Source organism: Vicugna pacos, unplaced genomic scaffold (assembly GCF_048564905.1).
Source record: "Vicugna pacos unplaced genomic scaffold, VicPac4 scaffold_17, whole genome shotgun sequence".
Taxonomy (NCBI): Eukaryota; Metazoa; Chordata; class Mammalia; order Artiodactyla; family Camelidae; genus Vicugna; species Vicugna pacos.
The window spans coordinates 9,573,464-9,598,307 of NW_027328738.1; the positions used below are offsets into that span (position 1 = coordinate 9,573,464).

General features: G+C 48.2%; 1 long non-coding RNA gene and 1 pseudogene across 1 annotated transcript; one reads left to right on the top strand and one right to left on the bottom strand.

Moving 5' to 3' along the window:
• The first annotated feature begins 2,161 nt into the window (after positions 1 to 2,161).
• On the top strand, positions 2,162 to 24,844 carry LOC140692759 (F-box/WD repeat-containing protein 10-like; annotated as a pseudogene).
• On the bottom strand, positions 21,862 to 23,048 carry LOC140692752 (uncharacterized). Its single transcript, XR_012068321.1, has 3 exons — positions 22,671 to 23,048; positions 22,430 to 22,517; positions 21,862 to 22,129 (listed from the first exon to the last, which is right to left on the bottom strand). It is a non-coding gene; the product is annotated as an uncharacterized lncRNA (long non-coding RNA).

Sequence of the window (24,844 nt, forward strand, 5' to 3'; positions counted from 1 at the left end):
TGTAGTCTGTTACAGTCATTTTTCCTATCTTAGCAGTGTGTTTTTATTAGTTACTGTGAAAAGTGTCAAATCTATGAAAAGCTGAAGGAATTGAAAAGTGAACACTCATATGCTCTTCACCCGTGTTTGCCAGTTATCAGCATCTTGTTACATTTACGCACTATACACATACACAGTATGTGTGTGTGTATTGTGTGTGTGTGTGTGTGTGTGTGTGTACGCATTTATTTTTCTGGCTGAAACTTCCAGGAATGGAGAAGCACAGACACTTCATCCTGAATACGCCAGCATTTAGGAGTGATTTCAAACTGTTTTCTCTGGAAGCTGGGTTCTCTGGAGCAGCTACTAATTTAAATTTTGTGCAGTTTGAAGCCTGTGTAAGACAGTCTCTGTCGTCTTTATCCTCACTCAAAAGGTCTTGTTGCCAGGAGAGCTCCGTTGTCCTCAACGATCACCTTCCTAACAAGGCAACATTTGAACTTACAAGTTTTCACTAAAAGAATATCACTATGTCTATGTTACATAATGTGCTTTCACAGAAGATATGACTTGCAAACAGGTTTTGCTCTAAAAAAGTTTTGGAAAGCCCAGTGAGCTCTGGGCTCCTTCTGGGCCAGCACTGCCAGCACTGCCAGCAGAGGCTTCGGCTGGGGACCCCGGGGGCCTTGCGCACTCACAGGTTTGGCTGTCATGGCCTGTCATCACTCGTGAGTGGATCATAAGCTAGGGCCAAAGGGTAAAGACCCCATGAATCATCAAGGAAGTCGTTTTCATGTCATTTTTCCTTTAAAGAACTGTGTGCATACTCGTTTCTTCACGTGCAGCTCAGTGTATGTACGTGCGCACACATAAACATTGTAGTGGACGTTGGTTATTTGGCCACCCAGAATAATGATCCACATGACAATAACATTGATGAGGACACTGCAACAGAAGTTGGCATTTATTGAGGGCTAAATATGCACCAGGCAGTCTTCTGAGGGCTTTGCATGTCATACCTCATTTAATCCTCACATTGACTCTGAAGTAGGGACCACTGTCATCCCCATTTTACAGACAGGAACACTGGAGCATAAAGGATTAAGTTGTGAATGAAAAAAAATATTGCAGCCATATCAGTAAACAAAGGATGCTGTGCCCATCAAGTCATCAGCTGCTACCACCGCCCCCAACAGTGAGCGGGGGAACTCGGTGCAGACAAGCAGGCAGCCCGGCCTCTGCTGCCACCCCTAGCCTTGCCCACTGAGGGCACTCAGGATGTGGAAGAACAGGACACAGGCCCTAAGTATCTAGGTGCTGGGCAAAGGAATGATTTCAGCGAGCCCAGACCTTTGCACCTTCCCATACATAGAAAATCACTGAATTCCTTCACTTGAGATGTCTGGTTTTCTTTAATCAACAGTAATCCCTTAATGTTCTGATTAGCTGGTCTTGGTTGCAAAAACTCCTGTATATCCTGGCTTCTCTCGTGCCTCTTTGAAACACATAGAGCGATCGGAGAGGTTGCCTCCCGGGCTCGAGTCCTCAGGCCTGAATCCCCAGAAAGACCGCCAAATAAAACAGAATTCTCAACATTCAGGTTGTGCATTTTATTTCAGTGACAAAGTAATGTGCCTGTATTCACAGAGCTAGTAAGTAGCTGGGCTGGGCTCTGAGCCCAGGAGTCCAACTGCAGACCCCACACTCCCCACTGCTCAGCTGTGCCGTCTCCCAGACACCTGGGTGGGCGTGTGATTGAGGCTGGAAGTTCCCAGACATGTTCTCAGGCCCACTTAAATTTTTTCTACCAAGAATTTTCCCTGCAGGGGTTTCTGGTTAGCATTCAAAAGCAGTCAAGTAACTTAAATATATACAAAACATTTGTGTTTCCACTCTGATGATGAGTTAAGAAGATGGTTAGAAACATACTCAGGATCACTGGGACAGGCACCGTATAACCCAAATCTCCAGACCGAACAAGGTACCATCTAATTGTGTATTCACAAATGTTTAAAAGTCATTAACAGCAGCACAGTGGAAGCTCAACACCAGGCTCCACCACATTTTTTTCCCATTCAAAGGGATCTGGACTAACTCTATTTCTATTGTTCTAGAAATGAGATGACCAGCTCTTTCAGAATATACAGCAACTGCCTCCACCTAAGCAGCGCCAGGCTTAGGAGTTTTACGGTAAAGCCATGTTTCCAAGGAGGTCAGTACAGAAAGCCAGAGTCTACCGGCAGTTTCTGGGAGAGAGAAGCTTTCCATCCATCGCAGAGGTTAACTTTTCCTTTGGGAGATGTTTATAATAGCAAAGGCTCAACTGGGATATTTATCAGCCTCTCCTGTTCCTCTCGGGTTTGGTGGTGTTGACAACGGGCAGGGATAAAATGAGCCGGTCATCTCAGGACCATGGAAAACCTGGAATCGAGGCTCAGGAATGCCCCCTATTTTCGGTGTGAGAAGGGGAAAAACTCTGTCCCCGTGTGCCAGAAGTGTGAGGCGTGCGTCCTGGCCTGGAAGGTCTTCTCCACCAAAGAGTGGTTCCGACGGGTGGGCGAGGTGTCCCGGAGGAGGTTTCTGGTCAGCGTCCTGGCGCAGCTGGATAGCTTGTATTTGTTGCACTATTTCCAAAACATCCTTCAGACCACGCAGGGGAAGGATTTCATCTACCACAGGTCCCGGGTCAACGTCAGCAAGAAGGAGGGGAGAGTTGTCAAGTCCTCCTTGAACCAGATGCTGGACAAGACAGTGGAACAGGAGATGAGGGAGATCTTGCGCTGGTTTGGGAACAGCTCCCACCGGACGAAGGCCAGTTACACGCTCTTGCTGCTGCAGATGTGCGACCCCAAGTTACTGCTGCTGCCACCAACGTCATCGGAGCCCTGTTGCTGAGAGAGCAGGACACCGCCTCAGGTAAGCACGGCCACAGGTGGAGAGGGGAGCCCCTGGAGACCAGAAGGCCTGACCTCAGAAGCCTGTAAAGGGGCAGGAGGGGCAGACAGGCCTAGGTAGATGGGGGTTTTCCAGGTTGTGGAACAGACTTCTTTGTCCTGACACCTGATCCTGTTTGCCAAAGGCGAACCTGCTGAGTATGTCTTCCTTCTGGAAAATTATGAAATGACAAATGCAGGAGGAACTTTCAGCTGGCCTCTAGGATGGACGTCTGCATCCCTTACACCCAGAAATGGCTGCTTTGTGCGTTTGCTACTTATGCTGGTGTGGGTCCTGCCTCAGCTGGTTTGAGATTGAAGCTGGTGAGGGACTGAAGTGGGTTTGTGGGGATGCAAAGGGGACACTGCTGAATTGTTTTGTCCTTCCATTTGCACCGTACAGAGACCAGGCAAAGAGGTCAAAACCCGGGGCTTTTCTTCATTCATTCCACTGTATTCCTTGCTTGTGCATGAAATCCAGCCTTGAAGTGGAGTTTATCCGAGGCTGGAGGTGCAGAGGGGCCGTGTGTGGACATTAGGAACCCCCGCCCGACCGCCGGGGCAGCTGTTCTCAGTGGTGCATGTGTCAGAGTCGTTGCAAGGGCTTGTAACACACAGGTGCCCGGGGCCCTCCCCAGCAGGTGTGATGTGGGCCGAGAGCCTGCGTTTCTCACCAGTTCCCAGCAGACACGGATGCTGGTCTGAGGACCTCACTCAGGTAGGACAATGGCATAGGGTGTTGGTGAGAAGGTCTTGGAAATGTTGCGCCAGCTGGACCAGGGCAGCAAAAGCAATCATAAAGGAGCCAAGGGCCTGGGGACTGCAGGGGGTCCGGGAGGGGAGTCCAGCACGGGAGGCAGAGGCGTGGCAGGGTGAGAGGGGCTGGTTGGGATGTCAGACAGAGTTTGAGCTCTTGAGGGCGGGGGATTCCTAATGTCCATGAGACCTGATCTGCGGACTAATAGCAATCCAAGGGAGTTTAAAGTTACCTGACTTTGGGGGCAGCTAGATCCTGATCTATGCACCTGATGTCTTTGGTGTGTCTTTGGAGGTAAAGGAATGATTGTCTGGAATGCAGAAATGGTGGGAAAACCAGAGAATCTTCTTAGTTAGATTAGAGATTGACCGGGTCCGACTCCTTCACGTTATAGGTAAATAAGCCAAAGTTCAGGGAACCTGAGGGACTTGGCCATGGTCACCCTGTCAGGGGCTTGGAAACCAGGCCTCCTTTCCTGAGCATCTCCTGCGAGCGATGCTACCCTCCCGACAGGGCATCTGCCGCGCACCTGCCATGGGCTGTGGTTCTCCCCACCCAGGAATCAGCTCCTGGTGTTAAAGGTTGTGTAAGTCCAGTTACAGACTGGGGTAACCTTCCCCTTTCCCTGGGAGAGCTTGTCTCTTAAAAAGTTCACTTTTCTAATTTGGCTCAAGGGTGTTTATTCATATTGTTGCAAAACATTAAGCAAGAGCTTCAGGAAAGCAGCCCCTCGTCCAGCGCCTTCCTTCCGCCCGCAGGGCTGGCTCCTTCTCTCCCCCCCGCCCCCCCGCCCCGTGTATGGAGCTCTGATCAGTCTTGCACGCAGGTGGGCTGGCAGAGACTAATAGGCTTTCTGCGATTCTTGTGCATTTTGTGTCACTGGCCTGGTCCATTCTGTGTAGACTTGAAAGAACCCAGTAGAAGTAAAACCACCTCTCTCCACCACTTTCTCTCCACACACCTCCTTAAAGAGCCCCTCGTCCTGCTCTTTTGTTTTTCAGGGTTCGATCATGATGCCAGCAAAGTGTTTTTCTTCCCTGAGAAAGGCTGTAGCCCCACCCCACCGTGTGAGGCCTCACAAGTCTGCGGGGCGGGCAGAACCAGGAACACAGACTTCCCCTTGTCCACCAAAACCTCAGGAAAAGCAGGCTTGCAGGAGATCATGCCGGGGGGAGCAGCCACTGCAGGTAAGCCAGCTTGCCGCAAGGACGCTGCTGGAGGTGACACGGGGGTCCCAGTGGAGTTGGGGGTGGCAGTGCAGTAGCCTCTGGGGAGGACAGATTTGGGCAACGAACATTCACTTGGGGTTACAGTGGGCTTGTTTAACCGCACACATGGTCGGGGAGAAGCAACGATTAAAATCAGTTGGTGTGACCCTAAATCTCTGTCTGCCCCGGGCCATGCTCCCTCACCCAGCCCCTGACCTCTGGCACCCAGGAGGGGAAACACCTCCAGAATCCAACCCACCAGCATCTGTTTTTGCAGCACTGGATTCAGTCCTGAGGTGGAAATGGAAGCAGTGGGGGATGGGCCCTGACCTCAAGGCCATCCTCGGTTGGTGTTTGAAGTAAGATGTATACGTGAAATGATTACAAAAAACACAAGGCACCGATTTTAAAACGCTTTTTATATGGAGAATTTCAGATGCTCACCATCACCCATGTAACCCTCATCCTCAGCCTCAGTGATTATCAACATCTTATATCTTATTTCAGCCATCCCTCTCTTAAAAAAATTTTTTTTATTGACGTGTAGTTGATTCAGTGTTAGTTTCAGGTGTACAGCAGTGTGATTCAGTTACACATTTACATTGACATATATATTTTCTTTTCAGATTCTGTTCCATTATAGGTTATTATAAGAAATTGAATATAGTTCCCTGTGCTGGACAGTAGAACCTTGTTGTTTATATATTTTATATGAAGTAATGTGTGTCTGTTAAGCCCCAAACCCTAATTTATCCCTCCCCACCCTCCCCTCTTTGGTAACCAGTTTGTCCTCTATGTCCGTGAGTCTGTTTTTGGTTTGTGAATAGAATTACCTTTTTTTTTAAGATTCCACATATAAGCGACATCACGTGATACTTGTCTTTCTCTGTATGACTTACTTCACTCAATGTGATAACCTCTAGGTGCATCCATGCTGCTGCAAATCATCCCCCTCTTTTCAAATTAAGCCTTTTTCTGGTTGGAATCGTTTAAAGGGAGCTGCAGACACAGCCGTTTCACCAGCAGGGCAGTCGGCACGGCAGAGACGGCCTTGAGCTGGGAAGGCTGAAGACGGCTCGTGTGTTTGGTTCGGGAAGTTCTGTTTCCATTTTGGCAGAAGAAACGAGCAAACTCCAGTGGCCTGAGGGTTGACCCTGATGAGCTCTATTTTGGGGAGAGCTTCTGGTGAGGACTCGCTCTTGCCCTGGAGTCTCACGAAGCCACCCCAACGGTGCCCCTTTCTCCAGCTTCCCTCTAGAAGGGCAGTGGAAGAGTTCGCTCCAGTGCACTTCCAAGATGAACAGACTGTTTTCTGGAAAAGCAAGGGTGTCCAAAGCAGGGTCGGCCCCTGACGGCCTGCCGGTGGACCTCCATGCTGTCCGGGAGCTATCGTCCGGGGTCAGCCGGTACCAGGACTTCATCCGTCACCTGCCTGTCCACCTCTCCAAGCGTATCCTAAGTATGCGGGGCCTTTTGGGGGATTTCTCAAGAGACCTCCCATCCCCAGTGGGGGGAGGTTCCCAGGTCCCCGTCCTGTTTTCCAGGCATGCTGGATAAGAACAGCTTGAACAGGTGTGCGTCTGTGAGCCAGCACTGGGCGGCGCTGGTGCAGCAGGTCAAGGCGGACCTGTCAACGCACAACTTCATCCAGCACCAGATCGCCTTCCTACAGGTACTTCCTGTCTGGGAGGCGACAGCCTTGGACCAGCCTCACTGCCTCGCTGAGGCCAGCCTGGCTGTGAGCCTTTCCACCTGCTGTGGACGCTGAGCTGGCCTCCTGCTCCACGTTGGTGCTTCCTCACTGTCTTTTTGTTCCATTTGCCCTCCCACTGTCAGTGCACCTGGCAGGGACCACACGTGCAGAAACCTTGCGGGAAGAGAGACACAGAGCCTTTCTGAGACCTCACAAAGCAGGGACTTTCCGCAGGGAGCCACATCGTGGCTCATGCAGTAAGAGAGCCTCGTGTGGTACACGGACGTTCACAAGGCCACGAAGTCTACTTTTAGGTTAAAATGCAATTTTCCCCAGATATTAACCATCTCTGGCAATTGTACTTCTGTTTCTTGCCTGAAGCCTGAGCCTAAATCATGGGTTCTCGGTAGCCTGGAGTTTTCCCAGCAGAGAGAGCTGACAGGAGACAGAGGAGGCAGGCCAGGCTCGGGAAGCTGGGAACTGCCCGCCACCTCTCACACGCCCCCCCAGACCTTTGGTGTCGTTGTCCTCCTGAGGCCTGTCTGCACGCACCACTGGCCTAACTGGCCGGGCCCAGGCCTTCCTTGGCCAGACCTTACCCGTCTTTCAGATCCTGCCAAGCACCGGTGTTTCCTCTCTCAGAGTGTAAGAACTAAGAGTAGCCGTGTTCTGTTATTCCCCGCCCAGGGGTCCTACACCAGGGGAATAGACCCTCATTATGCCAACAAAGTCTCCATCCCGGTTCCTAAAGTGGTGGACAATGGGAAGCACCTGAGAGTGAAAAATCAGAAATGGAAACTGAGAATGAAGGTGGGTTCCAGTGGCATCTGGGGCAGGCGATTGTGAGTGTCCATTCTTATTGGGCACTGAAGGCTGAAGTCCGGCCCTGGCCCTCACTTAACCATGCAGGGTGTGGGAGGACATGGCTATAGCATGTGGGTGTGTTTTTGGCTTCCTGCTAGCATGGCTGCTAGTTCCTGTATTTTGAGGTTTAAAAGTGTGGCTGGGAAGAAAATTGGAAGTCTGGTTGAGTCAGCTGTGCCAGAATTTAGCACTCCTGGGGGCCACAGCTACTCAGGAAGTGAGTGATGGAAGGAGGGAGGGAGGGAGGAGGAAGGAAGGGAGGAAAGATGGAAGGAATATTGGAAAAGAATGAGGAGCATGCTGTTTAGACTTGACAAAATTGGCTTCCCCTCTCTGAGGCTCAGACAGCTTGTCTATAAAATGATGAGAACACTTTGGGGGCATGTGATGTGCTTTGTGAGGCTGCTTTGTGAGGCTGCTGCAGGGGGAAGTGAAGGCTGCAGGTGTGCAGAAACTTAGCCATACAAGTGCCTGGGGTGTGTAGGCGTAATTTCACGTGTGACTTGAGTCTCTCCGGACCGTCACGAATACACGATGTGACTGTGAAGCTGCGGTGAAACGGCCAGTCAGGGGGCACCTGCAGCTTTATTGTGCATGCATCCTGATTTCCTGGTTGTGAGCTCATCTTTGGAAAAGTTGTGCTGTTGCTGACATCACAAGTTCCTGAAACCGGAGGTGGAAGAATTAGGACCCCTGACTCAAAATTTTCTCCTTTGTGGGTTCCTTGTGCTTGCCGGCCCCTCCCCATCACCATGCAGCAGCGTCCACAGCCTTAAGAAGAGGAGTCGCGGGCCCCTGGCCCCTTGCCAGGGGAGGCTCTCGGGGATGTGTGTCTGGGCCCTAGGTCAAGCTGCCGCTGTACTTTGACTGCAGATTTTCCCTTGTTAGAGTGACTACAACCTGTGGACCACATACCAGAGCCAGGAAACTCAGCAGGTCCAGATGGAGGAGAGGAATGTCTTCTGCGGGACTTACAATATCCGCATTCTCTCTGACACGTAGGTACGGGGGCCAGAATCCAGGTCTCCAGGGACCCTTGAATTACCACACTGGCTTAGGGTCTCCACGACCCTCGCTCACCTGGAGAGACAGTGGTCCCTCCACCCCACAAGCTCCAGCTCCAGAACAGCACGAGACCCCATTTGGGGAATAGGTGCTTGATTGTTGCACCTTTCCTGGCAGCAGCTGGAGGATGCTCTCCCCTTATAAACTTGGGGTGGACTGACCAATGACCTTTTGCACACACACGAAATATTTTAAAACTGTATTTATTGCTTTATTCTAATTTTAGAAGTAATATATATTTATTGGGAAAAAATCCACTAAAAGCCAGAAAATGTCTAGAGAAAAGGAAAGTTGTCCCACGGCCTTGCCACACAGAGATAACTACCGTTGACATTGCTGTTGATCCTAGAATTTCTTCTTTGCATGTATGGACACATATTTTAAGGAGATGCAGGGCTGTGCTGCGCCCCCGACTTCAGCAGAGCACTGGAATGTCTGTCCATGGCAAATATGAAAATGGCATTTATGATAACTGTGGGGTGTGACTTCATTTAAATAGTCCAGAAGAAGCCCCATTAATAATCAACTTTCTGCTCTGCTTTAGACCTAGGAGTCACTTTTTATTCATAAAGTTTTGGGAAGGCCATATCTATTTTATTTTTGGCCGTGAACCTCACTAACAAGTTGCATTTTGACCACCAGGAGGGGGAAGACAGAGCAGGCAGGGGGAAGGCAAAGTTGAGTTTTTACGGAGAGCATGGTGATACGTGCTCTTTAGAAGAGAGGATGACAGCTCGAACTCTAGAAATGACAAATGGAATGAGGACAAAAACGTCAGGATTTGCTCCTCATATTCAGGGTGACTATAAATCCCTGTTTACTGGAACAATCCCACTTCACTCTGTGGTCCTTGAATTAATAATAGTGTCTCCTTTCACAATGAAAAAAATCTCACTTTGGACAATAAATTATTCAGTCATCCTGCTCATATTCCATCTATTTGCTGATGCTCTTATGATTGGAAAATTAATTCAACTCACCCTGTTTCACAGACTATCAGCTCATTGAGGGGCAAGGTCCATCCATACCCTATTCATCTTTGAATTTCCCATTAGCACCTGTTAGCCCAGGACTTTGCTCCTAAAATATGCTGAGTAGATGTCGGTTAAAGGGGGGAAAAGATGGAAACAGTGGGATGTGCAGTGGGTCTAGGGCTTCCCAATTGTGTTCATCTGAGGTTTTCCATGAAAAAAGGTTTCCACGGTCTAACAAGTTGGGAAATGCTACGACTCTTTTATCTCCCTTGGGGACTTGTCATACATTAGCAGAATTAAGAAAAAAACAGTCTGGCCTTTTGTCCTTAGGTTTTAAATCTACCTGAAGTAGGCTTTTGTTATGGTGTGAGGTGGGGGCTCCACCAGGGCCTGCTGACACGAGGTCTAGCCTTCTTCTGCCTCCGGTGTTGGAAGGCCCCGGGTTTTCCGTCCTCCCACTGCTGCAGGTGACAGGCACTGGGCTGAGGGAGTTCCAGGAAGGACACCAACCCTTCCTTCATTACTCATCCTTCCACCCCGGCAACTCAGGTGGGACCGAAGCAGAATCATCCACTACTCTGGGGGAGACTTGCTAGCTGTGTCCTCCAAACGGAAGATCCAGCTTCTGGACGTCATACAAGTGAAGGAGGTCCCCATCACACTCCGAGGCCATGCCAGGAGCGTCCACGCCCTCTTCCTGTGTGAGGAGGACAACTTTCTTCTGAGCGGGAGTTATGACCTGAGCATCAGGTGAGCAGTCCCCAGCACCCCCAGGCCTGAAGGCGGCTCATGGAAGAAGCATGCATGCTCTTACCTTTTCATATTTATGCAAAAGTTATCCTAAATGGTACTGACTTCTAGAACAACCCACCTTTTTTTTTGGCAAGATAAAAACCAAGAATTTGTATATTGTTTAAACTTTGAATGAGATAAATTTATAACAATTTTCTAGCTGAAGACTGAATCAGAAAGTGTCTTCTGTTTAGCATTCTTAGATGAAGGCATAACTGATATTTCTTTTGATAGATTCCTTCAAGGGAAAGCAGTTTTTTTGTGAGTAGAAATATAGTATAGAAGCAAAGTAGTGTTTAAAAATGTATATATACATATATTTTAAAACAATATAATAAACACCCATGTGCTCATTACTCAGGCCAAGAAACAGATCATCCCCAGTCCCCAAACCCCACTGTGTGCCTTTCTTTTACTGCTTCTTTTTCCCTCCCAGCCCGAGGTAAGGGCATCCTAAATTCATGCTAATTATTCCCTTGTGTTTCTTTATAGATTTGCTGCTTATTTATGTATCTCCAAACACATTAACTACTTTTGTCCATTTTTTGTACATAACATAAGTGGAATTGTATTTTAAAACTTCATCTCTACTTGATTCTTGCACTGAACTATGATTTTGAGATTCATCCATATGATGTAGGTAGCAATAATTAATTTTCACAGAGATACAGTATTTGATTGGATGAATACATCATAACTCATTAATTCTTCTGTTGATGGAGGTGTGCATTGTTCATAGTTCTTTATTCTTTCAAAGATGTTCTTGGATGGGCTCCTGGGACCCACGTGCATCAGTTTTCTATTGTTTATTGAGGTATAATTGACATATAACGTATTCGTTTTAGGTGGACAATATAGTGATTTCATATATGCATATATTGCATAATGATTACCACAGCTTACTTTAGTTTTGTCCATCACTACATATAGTTTTACAATTTTTTTCTTGTGACGAGAACTTTCAAGATCTACTCTCTTAGCAACTTTCAAATATACGACACAGTATTGTTAACTATAGTTCATGAGTGTTTTTTTTAAATTGTAGTTGACTTACAATGTTATGTTAGTTTCAGGTGTACAACATAATGATTAGTATTTTTATAGTTTCTACTCCATTTAAAGTCGTTATGGGGGGAAGGTATTGCTCAGTGGCAAAGGGCACGCCTAATATGCACAAGGTCCTGAGTTCAATTCCCAGTACCTCCATTAAGAATAAATAAATAAATTAAAAAGCTAATTACTCCCCCGCAATATAAAGTTGTTACAAAACATTGGCTATGTTCCCTGTGCTACACATCAACACATGAATGAATAGAGAGATGTGGTATGTGTGTGTGTGTGTGTGTGTAGATATATAATATTACTCAGCTATAAAAAGAATGGAATTTTACTATTTAAGATCCATCTGGAGAAGGGAGAGTTTTTCCATAAATGGTATGTAGATAACTGGATATCCAAATACAGAGAGGAAAAAGAAAAATAAATGGGGCCCCTACCTCATTTGATAACAAAATCAGTTTCAGGTAGATTTAAGGCCTAAAGATGAATGGCAAAACTATTTTTTTTTAATTTTAAAGAACACATTCCTGAGTAATTTCTTTATGACTTTAAGGTAAGAAAGGGTTTACTAAACATGTCAAATCAACAAGGTCTACTACATTTAGGTTAAAGATTTCTGTTCATCAAAAGATACCATAGATGAGTCTTAAATGGAAGAATACATTTGCAGCACAAAGATAAAGAATTAGTTATCTAGGAAACTTGAAAACTCGTATGAATTAATAAGAAAAGGATAAATAAGTCAACAGATACATAGACCAAACAAAAAACAAGAAAATGAAAACTGAACAGGAATTTCATAGGAGAGGAAGCGCAAATTGTTCCAGAACATGTTGTGGTGACACTTCTTACCCCGAGTAATGCCCCTTGTCTGGCGGCACCGCAGTTTGTTTATTCTTACATCTGCTGAAGGACATCTTAGTTGCTTCTAAGTTTTAGCAGTAAAGCTACTATAAACATCCGTTTGCAGGGTTTTTTTCTAGTTTTGTGGGAAATCACCAACTGTCGTCCCACGTGGCTGTAGTACCATTTTGCTTTCCCACCTCCATTAAAAAAAAAACACTAACAATAAATAAACAAATAGGCCTAATGACGCCCCCACCAAAAAGAGGAGACTTCTTCCCGCGGGGGCGGGCCTGTGCACCTGAGGGTGTTCAGCAGCATCCTCGGACCCTACGTGCTCCATGCCAGTGGCACCTCCCCCCTGACTTGTGCCCACCAGAAATGTTGCCAGACATTGTCAGAGGTCCCCCGGGCGTGGAAATCACCCCGGCTGACAGTCACCGCATTCGTGTATTTACTCCTGCACAAAAACCCTGTGAGGTGACTGCTATTATTATCATTTCCATTTTATCAGTGAGGAAATGAAGCGTACCTGGAAATGAAGCAACTTGCCCAAAGTCACACCTACTAGGTGCTGCAACCGGGAATCAGATCCAGGCCTTGGACTCATGAAACTGCCGCCTTCCAGCCACCTGCTGATCTAAAGGAGCCCTAGACAGGATGGTCCTCAGAGAGTCTCAAAAGCTTTTTTTTTTTTTTGCTTGATTCCTGCAGGTACTGGGATCTGAAAAGTGGGGCTTGCATATGAATCTTCAGTGGCCACCAGGGCACCATCACGTGCATGGATGTGTATAAGACCAGGCTTGTGTCTGGAGCAAAAGATTGCCAGGTCAAAGGTGAGAAAGAAATGTCTCACAGCTTCTAAGAAGCTCCCCCAAGTCCGTGGGTTGCCAGAGGACTTGCTTTGCCCATTTCTAGTTCTTTCCTCTTTGTTTGTTTGTTTTTTGGTGGGGAGGTAATTGGGTTTATTTTTAAACTTTTTAATGGAGGGACTGGACTGGGGATTGAGCCCAGGACCTTGTTCATGCTAAGCACACGCTCTACCGCTTGAGCTATACCCTCCTCTTGCTTTGCTCATGTCTATAGGCCGTCCTTCATCCTGCCACCTACCCATCCATGTATCCAGTGATCCACTCACTTATTGGCTATTTGCTGAACACTAGATGCCGTGGTAGGTGGTAAGGGAGGAAAATGAACATGATACGGCTCTTTTGACATGGCCTTTAATCTCCTCCAGAGGCTCCTGGTCTCTTAATGGAGACAGATAAGTGAATATATAAGGGGGGACAGTAACATGTGATAGTACAATAGTAACATGTAAGAAATCCCAGCCCCACCCCCAGAGCCTCCATGAGGAAACATAGCCCTGATGACACCTTGCCTTTAGCCTTGTGAGGTCGTGCTGAACTTCTGTGAGCTAATGCATCTGCTGTTTTCAGCCCCTAAGTGGGTGGCAATCTGTTACAGCAGCAAATAGAACGCTAACACGTTGAGTGTGGGATTCCCAGGCAGAGGCAAGTGCATCAACGTGGAGGTTATCCATTATAATAAGACGTGGAAGCCCAGGTGTGGATGAGATTTCCTCTGCAACGTAGGAGGGAAGAGCGAAGAGAAGGGAAGCCAGGGCCCCGGAAGCCACTACATGTTAGGAGCAGGTGGAAGGAGGTGGTGGGAAAGGGACTGTGGGTGGCGTCACAGGTGCCAACGCTCAGACCCACCTGGGAGCCTCACTCCTGACCCCTTCTCCCTCCTCAACTGACCAACAGTCTCCTTGCCGTGACTGCCTTGAGGAGTGCGACAGGAAGGATGCAGGATGAGGGTCTGAAGATGGAAGGGCGGACAGGGCCTCTGACCCAGCTGAGTGAGTCTTGGATGGGGGGCACCAGCAGAGCCGGAACTGGGACGGGGGAGTCAGGCCCTCACTTCTGGTGCAGAATTTAAGGGGACACCAAAACACTCAGTAACCAAGACACATATTTTAATGCAGTATTTGAAAAGTCAAAATCAACATGCAAAATACATGATGAAAAAAATAACCCGAGGACCTCTCACTTCACCCTAATCCTGGCCCAGATCCCAGCCTGCCTGCTTCCCCTGGGCTCCCCCTACCTGCCAGGGTTCCTGAAACAGAACAAAAACAGAGACAGTGAATTCTTTAAAACAGGGCGCCTTCCCAGTGGATCTTTTAATTCATCTTCAATTTTCCCATTTCTAGTTTGATAAAAGGGGTAGCATGTATGTAAAAACTTAGTGCAGAAAAGCGTGCTAACGTAGTTAGGGTTCATGGTTAAGAGCATGGCCTCCAGACCCAGTTTCCCTGCGTTTGAATCTGGCTCGATCTGCTTACCACCTGTGTGGTCTAGAGCGGGTTCCTCAACCTCTCTGTGCCTCGGTTTCCTCACCTGTCCGGTGAGGACTAATAACAGCACTGGCTCATGGAGGAGGTTTGCTGCACGTCAGGCGCTTGCAATGGCGCCCAGTCCACCGTCAGCGCGGGGTGAGGATCGGCTGTGGTTGCTCAGTATTCAGTCCGAGCTTACACATTCCGCTGCCTACAGAAGCAGAAGGGACTCTGGGGGCTGACAGAGCCGACATCAGTGTCCTCACCCCTGAATTCGGTGCCCACTCTCAGTGTCTTCCTTCAAGCTCGGTTCTCCCACCCCCCCGTCGACCCGCACATCCGCCCAGCGCTCGCAGTCCGGGAGGCAGTGCTCCAGCCCCGTCTACGGAGAAGCAGCAGTGAACCTGCCCCCGTGATGACAATCTCTCGGTAGTAAAATTCCAGAGTCAGAATCAGAAATACTTAAATGTGTAAGAGCAGAGACAGCTTTCTTCTCTTTGGGGGCCAGAAGGTGGGGGTCAGGAGAGTAGCATCTGGAGGGATGATGACACCACAGATATGCTACGATTGTCCTGAAGTTTGAGCGTTTTCCAGGCTTGAGGAGGAGGCCCAGTGGAGATGAGCTGTCCAGCTCTCAGACCCTGAGGCTAAGTTTCAGGGTCAGAGCCAAGGTCTGTGCCCGGCTGGCTCTCCCAGGGAGTGTGACTGGGGGCCCTGTGTTGCAGGAACGCAGACTAGGGGTGAGCCTGTGGCCTGTGCTGGGCCAGGTGAAGCCTTCTGGGATCTGACCTCCAGGGCTAGGCTGGTCTGAGCTTCTGTGATGGGGTGTGGACCCCCACCATCACCCTCTCCATGCACCTGTCCCCCCCACCTTCCTCTCTCTCCCCCCCGCCCTTCCAGAGTGGGATATCGAGACAGGGAGGTGCCTGAAGACCTCTAAACACAAAGACCCCATCCTGGCCACCAGGATCAATGACACATACATTGTGAGCAGCTGTGAGAGAGGCGTGGTCAAGGTGTGGCACACCATCACCGCCCAGCTGGTCAAGGTGAGAGGGCGGGCGGGGCATGGGGTGGGGGCACCAGGAGTGAGGGACGGGAGGACACTGATCAACTTCCTCCAGGTAGCGCCCCAGACCACCCTAGAGCAGCTGAGTACAGTCGCCAAAAGGGTGGTCCGGGGAAGGGGAAGTCTCCCTGCCCCCCAGGTAGGGGCCATTCTGAGACTGGACAAAGCCACAACTGTCCTCCTCCTTACTCTCTCATGAGAACATTGACTGCCTCAAAATTATTAAATGTTCACACCCCAAAACTGTTCTTGCGGGATTTGAAACCCCCTGGCCCTAGCCGGTGGTGGTGAGACATCGCTTGTGCCAGGAACTCAGTGTCACAGCGAGCTGGTCTGACTGGTGGCTTTTTCCCACTGGTGATGTTGTCGCTGCAGTCTGACCGGCAGCTGCAGGCACCGGGATGCCCCAGGGGCCTCTGGGTCCTGCTGAGGAATGAGGGATGGAATCCTGTCCCCTTCCCTGTCTGGCAGCAGAGGAAGGGAAACTTTAACACTCTCTGGCACTCCGGGAAGACGGGGCCTGCACCGCCACAGACCCGCCGGGAGCAGCTCTCTCCCTGATCACATTCCTGCTCAACTGGGGGAGAAATCTCTGCATGCAGGAGGCACGGGCCCTACTGGCCTTCTTAGAGCAAAATTCAGGTCGGCTCAGGTACACACCGAGTGGGTGGTCGTCACGGATCGGTGGAGTGTGGCTCTGGGACTCATCTGAAGACGCCCCCAGTCTGCGCTGCAGGCGGGCTGAAAACAGGGGCATGCTTTCTTGCAGACTCTCAACGGCCATGAGGGAGCCGTGAAGTGTCTGTTCTTTGACCAGTGACATCTCCTCTCGGGCAGCGCCGACGGCCTGGTCATGGCCTGGAGCATGGTGGGGAAGTACGAGTGATGCCTCATGGCCTTCAAGCATCCCAAGTAGGTGCCAAGGAAGCCCTGGCTGAAGTCCTGAGCCCTCCTTTTCCCTCAGAGCCTAGACGGTGCCCTCTGGCCAGTCGGTCCCTGTGCTGGCCTTCTGTCCCTCGGCTCTGACCCACTCCTGCTTTCCTCCTCTTATACCTGTTACCCAGCTTGGCCGCCCCCTCTCCTGCCCTCACTTGTTTCTCTTAAGAAATCATAATACTCGGTGTGGATTTTGAGAAGTTACTGAAGTTTTATGCTTATGGAACACGTGATAAATGTGTATGTATTAGATATCAAATGTATGAATATTGGTAGTACTGTCCCAAATGATGCCAGTTCCAGTCAACTTAAAATTCTTGGAACTGGTCTTTAGCCCAGGAGGTTTGTGTTCACAAAAGCTTAAACTTGTCCAAGTGCCAGTTTAAAAGCCACTTACGGGCTTAGAGAAGGAGCTCCCTTAAAACCCGTGAGCTAGATTCCATTCCAGGACAGCAAATGGATTCCATTTCACTCTTCCAGTCCTGGTTTAGGGGTGGTGGCTACGTGGAGACAATTGAGAAGTAGGCTGAGGTCACAGCTAAACTTATTTAGCAAAGGCACTGTGGTCCGTTAGTGGTTGTGCAATGGTCGTGGGTTTGCAGCTGCTCAAAGCCACTGCTGTTCAGCGTGAGCAATGCTTCTTCCCCTGAGTGCAGGCTAAGGAATCCCAGGGAACTAACCGCGGTCCTAATTGATTGAAGGAGTAAATAGGTCTTCCAGAAGGATCTCTCAGGGGATAGTTATTTGGTGCAACATGACCCCAGATTCTCTTGCAGCCTCCCAGGAACCTCTTGAACAGGCAGGCTGGCCCTGTGGGTGGGGGAAGGGAACATGCGTGCATGTGTGTATGCTGTCTGGGGTGCATGACTGCCTTGCTGACAGGTGGCTGTCAGGAAGGGCCAGTGTTCAGTGATTTATCCACCCTCCAGGTGAGTATTGGTAAGCCTCTTAGCATGTCACCTGGATTCTCAAACCTTGACCTCAAGGAGGACTCCCCTGAATATTGTGACTGTACATTTCCCAGACCTTCCAGGCATGATTCGGTAGGACTTAGTAAAGCTCCTGAAAAATAAATCCTTCCCGGCAAACTCAGCAGTCTGTTCTCCATTTCATCAATCCGTGATCCTCCCTCTCCACCTCAGCTACGAGACCGTTTTAGACCATTTCCACTTCCATCGAATGACAGCCCCAACACACCATTCACATTGGTTCTTGATACCTTGTGCAGTTACAGCAAATCTGGAGGACACGGTCCACGATCTCAGCGGCAGGGCCTCCTCTCCCACCATCTGAAGTAGTGCTGTGTATGTGTAAACGCTCAATGAATATTTCTAATTGATGGACAATGAGGACTAACTTGACAGATTGCCTTTCTGGAGAGGTCTAATGAGTGGACTAAAACCCCTTTTTGGGCTATGAAACAGGTGAAAAAACAGATATATTTGCTCTTGGTCCTTCATGAAAGAAGGACCAGAGAAAGTGGGCTCTTTCCTGTCCTCTTGGGCCAACATTTTTTTCTTCATCCAAAATTAAGCTTCTGCATACAGTTTGGGAGAGAATGGATAAGAGGAATGAAATTAGAGGGTGCAAAGCAGGGCTGACAAAAATGATGCTGCTTAGAAAAGCTTCTGGACTCTGTAGTGACTTTTTTTAAACCTTTATTCCTTAATGTCTTTCCACGGCTAGTATTGTAATAATGTGTATGCATTCATAATTGTTGTATCTCCTTGATAAATTCATCCTTTTACATTATTTAATGTTCTTTTTTGTCTCTATTAACAATTCTGTAAAAGTCTATTTTGTGTGATGTTAATATAGCGATCCAGTCTCTTTTGGTATCAAGTATCTTTTTCCATTCTTTTACCTTCAACATATTTGTGTCTTTGAATCTAAAGGGAGCCTCCCATAGACAGCATATAGTTGGATCGTGTTCTTGATCCTTTCTTCCATGTCTTCCTTTTAATTGAAGAGTTTAATCCCTTTACATTAAGTGTAAAATGGACTTACTCTACCATTTTGCTTTTTGTTTTCTATAGTCTTATGTATTTGTTTTGTTTTGTTTTGTTTCTCAAGTCTTCTGTTAAAATAGATGATTTAAAGTCTTTGTCTAGAATTTCCAACCATTGGGCTTCATTGGTGGCTGGCACTGTGACCAAACTGTAGGCAAAAGAACTGCAGAATAGGGAGAGAGAGTACGGCTGTGTGTTGAGGGTTGATGGTTCCCACCCAGAATTAAAAAATGATGACACACATCGTTTCCATCGTTTCATGACCCCTGCCTCCCCACCATACACAAAACGCCCCAATGACAGACAAACGCAAGCAGTTTACCAGAAGGTGGGTACTGCCCGTTGCTCTGTTCCCTTCCAGGGAGGTGCTCCACGTGGCCCTTCTCTTCCTCCGGGTCATCAGTGCCTGTGCAGACGGCAAGATCCGCATTTACAATTTCCTAAATGGGAACTGCCTGAAGGTGATGAAGGCCAATGGCAGAGGTGATCCTGTGCTGTCCTTCTTTATTCAGGGCAACAGGTGGGTGGTCGGTGTGGAGGTCAGAGCCCTGAGCCGCTCTGTTTGGATGAGTTTTTCCCTCCTCTGGGACTCTGGCCCCAGATTTGTCAGCAGCAGGAGAGGCTGGCAGTGCTCCCCTCCAGCTTTGGCTGCAGTGGAGTAATAGGCTGACTCTATGAGTTGGGGACTCATTCATGGGACTTCGCACAAAACTCAGCAATCGGGGATCACGTTACTCTTCCTTTGCTCGGGTGTCTGATCAAATCACGTGATGGGTGCAGTTCGGTGTTGCTACGGGGACCGTGGTTCTGCAGACCTGCAACCCCTGCTGCTCCCTGGCCACGTGTTCAGCCTGAGAGCTGCACCGGCTGTCTCCTGGTCTCACTTCCATTGCAGAGACTTACAGGACGGTGGGGGGTGGCACTGGCAGGCGGCCAATGTCCCGGGGGCAGAACTGAGTTTACAGAAACCAGAACCGTGACTACACGACTTGTACATAGTACTCTGTGTGTTATATGCTTCACTTCACATATGATATTACGTGAAAATACCCAACTATACTGATCTTTCACATTCTCCCACAGGCTCGCTTGAGGCATCACCTAATCACTTCCAACCACATTGCCTTCCTTTTAATGAAACTTTATTTGTACTTTTTACCATCTTAAAGGACGAGGTGCTAGTAACAAGGCTCAGTAAATTAATTCTTTTCAGATACGAACTAATTTGAAAAAAGCCATTTAAAAAAGGTCCCCTCTGACCTTTTCTCGTTTGTGACATCCAAAGAGAGACTTCAGCTTGAGTGAAAATAAGTCTGGAAGAGATTTCTAATTGGAATGATTCCCTGAATTCCATTCCAGCCTTTCCAAAAACAAGTCACTTTTACAGAGTTTACGCTGCCAGAGAGTCTTAACATTGCAGCCTTTTGGAGCAGAAAGGAACCCGCACGTAGCATTTCCATGTCTTGCTTATGGTTGAAAGCGGTGCTTTATGGGTGCCAGGAGCCCCAGGACCCAGTGGGTGGGTGGGAAGCGATGTTGGGGGCCCCGGGTTAGGAACTCTTTTTCCCTACAGCGGCCTGACAGTGGGGATTAGGGAAGATGGAAATCCTCCTGCTTTACAAAGTGCAGGCATTCTGTCTGAATGCAGAGCACACACAGAGACCTTGGAGTGACGGAGTGAAGGAGCGTGCCGGCAGGCAGTGAGGGCTTGAGGCCTCCCCATTACAGACTTCTCCACATTCCTCAGGGCAGAGACTCGGCGTGTGGCTGCTGTGCTTAAAAAAAAAGGAGTGAATTTCAAGACATCTGTGTGCAGAGTAGCTAAGCCTTCTGCCTCAGGCACCCCAGGTACTTGGTGCCCACTCCAGGAACAGAAATTCATTTAAAAATATTTTAACCCAAGAAGCGAAGTAATCAGAATGTATGTGCCTTGCTCACATTTAATTTTTAAGGAAAACAGCTACAGAGCTAACGACCCCCTGCTGCATGGCCGGCTGCCTCTCTCCTCTCTAGACCCTCCAGCGACCTGCACCGCCCTGTCTGTGGCACTGATCCCTCGGCCTCAGGACTGGGCACGACAGTAGTCCAAGTGCTATCTGGAAGCTGGGAAGTGGCGGCCTCCCAATCTTGTTGCTTTGGTTCCAGGATGGTGATCAACACGGAGAGCAATGTTCTCATGTTCCAGTTCGAGAATATAAAGTGGCAGTACCCCCTGGAACAGGCCAAACAGAAGACCAGGGACAAAGAGGAAGACAGGGAAGAAAATGGCCTCACAGAAGTTCTCTCCAAGTCCAGCACTCAGATCTACAGCCCCAGGGACTCTCTATCCAGCAAACAAGTAGCCCAGGAGTCCCTGTTAAGCAAACCTCACAAGTCCTGCATCTCTCTGAAGGCATCCAGGTCACCTACAGGTAAGAGAACAAAATCCCGGGCAGCCTGAGTGGTGCCCAGTGGAGCAGGTGAGGACGTGCCAGGACCAGTTTCTCTGCGGGATATCTTGGCTAATGGATTCTTGCTGATATAAATCCCAACCTTTAGGGAAGGTGAGAGCCATTCTCTCCCATCTAACAATTTGTTAGCCGGCTCCAGGGAATCTGATTTTCCAAGGACCAAGTTTTCCAACTTATTAGAGTCTTCCTACGGTAGACAAGACTAGCGCACAATACTTGCCATCAAAACAAAAGCCAAACAATCAACATCCTCCCCCCCATGCCCCGAATCCAAATATACAGTGCATAATCATTTGCTTAGGACAGAGACAAGATATGCTATACTGCAGAAAAGTGTTCTCTGCAGAATGTATTCTCTCTAGACCTCCGATCGATAGCGTGCGTACCTGGAAAATACTGGATCAACAGATTGCCTCCAAGACTGTCACACCGGAAGTGGTTAGGACAGAGGTTGGAGAGTTTTAAATAATGCTTAGAGCTTGATAATCAGTAGGAAAGGTGAGTGGTGGTGGCAGGGGGTGGGGGAGGTCAGGAGGTGATCTAGACACATCTTAGGCTTCAGGTGACTACCGACTTTCATGGGATGACACGGTAACAAAGAGATCGTTCGAGTGAAAATTCATACCTAATTGGATTATGCAATTACGACAGCTTCCCCCCACCCCGATCGTCATTCAGCACCATTAACGGAAGCAGCTCTGAGTCAAGGAAAGCCAAAGCCACCCCGAAGAGACGGCAGGAAGAGAATGAGTCCCAGGGACGCAAACGGCAGGGGTGGCCAGCGGGAGCAAGAGACTTCGGAAACAAAACCCCTCCCCGGAGGTAAGAACGGTGAGGCTCCATTCATAACCAGTGCGGTGAGATCCAGCCTCTCTCTCTGTCTCTGCTCAGCCTGGTTTTTCAGCAGGTCCACCAGTAAGTCTGCTTATCTTTGATTCAGCGTGAATAAAATGCCCAGCTTCTCCCAAGAGTGACTGGTTTCCCTTAACTGTCCCATTACTACCTTCAGGCCACGCAGAGTGAGAGCCTTTCTGAGACGAGCTTCGAGCTGCTGGCTCTCCGGGCGCCTCCTCACTTCTGGGACCCTTGTGTCATCAGCCTGAGCCAGGAGTGCAGCAGCTGGAGAGAAGAGGCAGCCAGGCTGACTTCAGAGGGCGCTGCAGGGGATTCATGAGGGAGGAGCTAGGTTGGGGGGCAGTGCTATGCAAATGAGATGGGGAGGTGACGGAGAGAGGTGGGGAAGGGGCTTTTAAGAAGAGTCACTGGACACCATGAATGGGATGTCCCTTTGTTGGTTCTGAGCGGCTTTGGCAAAGATTTAAAATGCCTTTCAAATATTTTTGGCTGATAAGTAGTGTTTCTTTGAATCAAACTCACCGCAGAGACTAGTTTTGAGGCAACGGTAAGACAATTGAGTTTTATGAGGTCTATACTAAAGCCAGCATCCTTGTACATACCTGTGTCCGTACCTGTACAGGTGTAAACCTTGCAGGGTAAAGTCCTAGGAGTGGCTTCGCTGGGCCAGAGGATAATTGCATTTACAATCTGGAAAGATGTTGCCATGTTGTCCTTAAAAACCGCCTTGTCAACTCACTCTCCCACCACCAATGCTTGCACACTCCCACTGCCCCGAAGCCAACATGGGGTGATATCCATCAATTTGCACTTGCTCACATGACATGTAAAAACGGTACTTGCCTTTCTTTAAGGTTGATCACTAACAAGCTAAATGTCCATCCGTGGGCAATAACTAAGTAAATGATGACGAATCTGTACCATGGAGTATCACATGACAGCGAAAAATGGATGAGGAAGTGCATACGTTGGAAAGAGATCCACAATATATCACTATACGAAAAAAAGACAAGTTAATGAACAATGAGCACATCACAATTCCTTTTAATAGAAGGAGAAGAACTGCGTTTTGTCCACAGAATCATTTATTCTGGAATTCAAAGGAGAACGGGGACTATGTTAACATCTTAATTCCATTTAGTTTTATATGTTTTAATAAACTTATTTAATTAACAAAGTAAAGACCAGAACAACATTTGAACTTTCATCCCATCTTAGTATGCCCATACACAGATATCTGGGGATAAAATCTATTTGGTCAAGGAGAATTATACACTTTATAACAGTATAAAAGCAACACACCATTGTGTTTTCTTTTCTGGTTACAGATTGGTGTCTAGGGTGCAGACTGTACTCGCTAGGACAGACAAGACAAGATGACTTCTGCTTTTCATGACTCAGTCTTTCCTTTTGTAATACGGGGATCATGTTTCCAGTGTGTCTGTGGGGTACTGCAAGGATTGAAAGGCCCGAGTGAGAGGCATAGATTTGCTCACCTTTGAAGACATCCTTGCTAACCAAAGGTTCTGGCACCTTGGGGGTCCTGACCCTAAGGTAGTATGCCAGAGTGAATCTCTTGTCCTGGTCAGTGGCTTTTGGAGCAGCAGCTATTGTTCAAAACATTTTGGGAAGACCTGTTCAGGAACTGTCTTTTGGGCATGTGATCCTTTCCATTTTCCAGGGGTGACACATTATCTGAAGGCAGTTTTGATTGTGAGAAACATCCAAAGATCATTTGGAGTCCACTTTGATTAAGAAGGTGGAGATCAAGATTTACAATATGACTTTTATTTAGAAATCTGTTACTAAAAATTTATAAGGCCTATGAAAGAGGGTTGAAGATCATTCCCTCAGGGAAGTTTTAAGAATGGGTGGATTACATATGTTCCTTCCAAAATGTGCATACCTAGAGGTTAATACACACCAGTACACAAATACTAGTGTATTTGTTTAAAACTTATGTTAAATCTGTTACAATTTCTGGTCTCATGGAGAATTTTTGGTCACACGATGACAGTGTGTCCGCTGGGCAATAAAGACCTTAGTCTGAGGAGCAGTTAGAAGGAATTTAAATTTCATGCATAAGTACTTAAGTTTCTCATGAAACACTGTTTCTTTCCTTTTTTTTTTTTTTAGAAAAACCAGATGATGTGGAGAAAGTACCAAAAAAAGGACAAGTAAGAACTTCTGCAGATTTGATCAACCGCTCAAAGAAAAACTCCTGACACGTCCCTATGTCTCCTGACCAGTTCCTCCTGACAGTGAACGCCCTGAAGAAAGCCCATAATTCCGGGGAGTTTGCCTATCCCTGTAGGCCCCAAGCCCAGGTCACTGATGCCTGGGGACCTTCAATTTCATACCCTAGGAAGGTCCTGAGTTTTAAGGGAAAATCAGTCCAACATGAAGTTGATCGGCTGAGATTCAGCAACCCTTCCATAGATGTGAAACAAACCAGCATTCCCCTCGAAATCCAGAAGCTTCAGCCCAACCTGAAGAATTCTCTGCACAGTCCCAGAGTGCAATCCACCCTACCCCAGCCCGTGCTCGTCCACCCTAGGCTCGCTGGCAGCGTACAGGGTGAAGACGGGGCGACCAGTTCAGTTGATGGGATGGTGCACAGCTTCAGCCCCTTAACTAGCTCGCAAGTCATCAAACCAAACCGCATGCTGGCCCCGCCGGTGGGCACGGCGGCCCAGGCTGCTGAGAAAGACGGGCCTCACTTCTGCAAGGCCCTGGACCCCTTCTGGGTGAACACCCAGTTCATGCTGTGGACTGTGAAGGAGCAGAAGGAGTATGGGGAGGCCATGGTGAAGGAGTATCAGGCCAGAAATCCTGCTGGAGTGGTCAACCCAGAAAAGGCCAGCAAAGCTGCCTGGATCCAGAAGATCGAAGGCCTGCCCATAGACAATTTCATGAAGCAAGGAAAAACCACAGCCCCTGAACTTGGACAAAACATATTTATCTGAACCAGCCTTGGGAGGTTACAATATCTTACAATAAATAGAAAACCAAGTGGA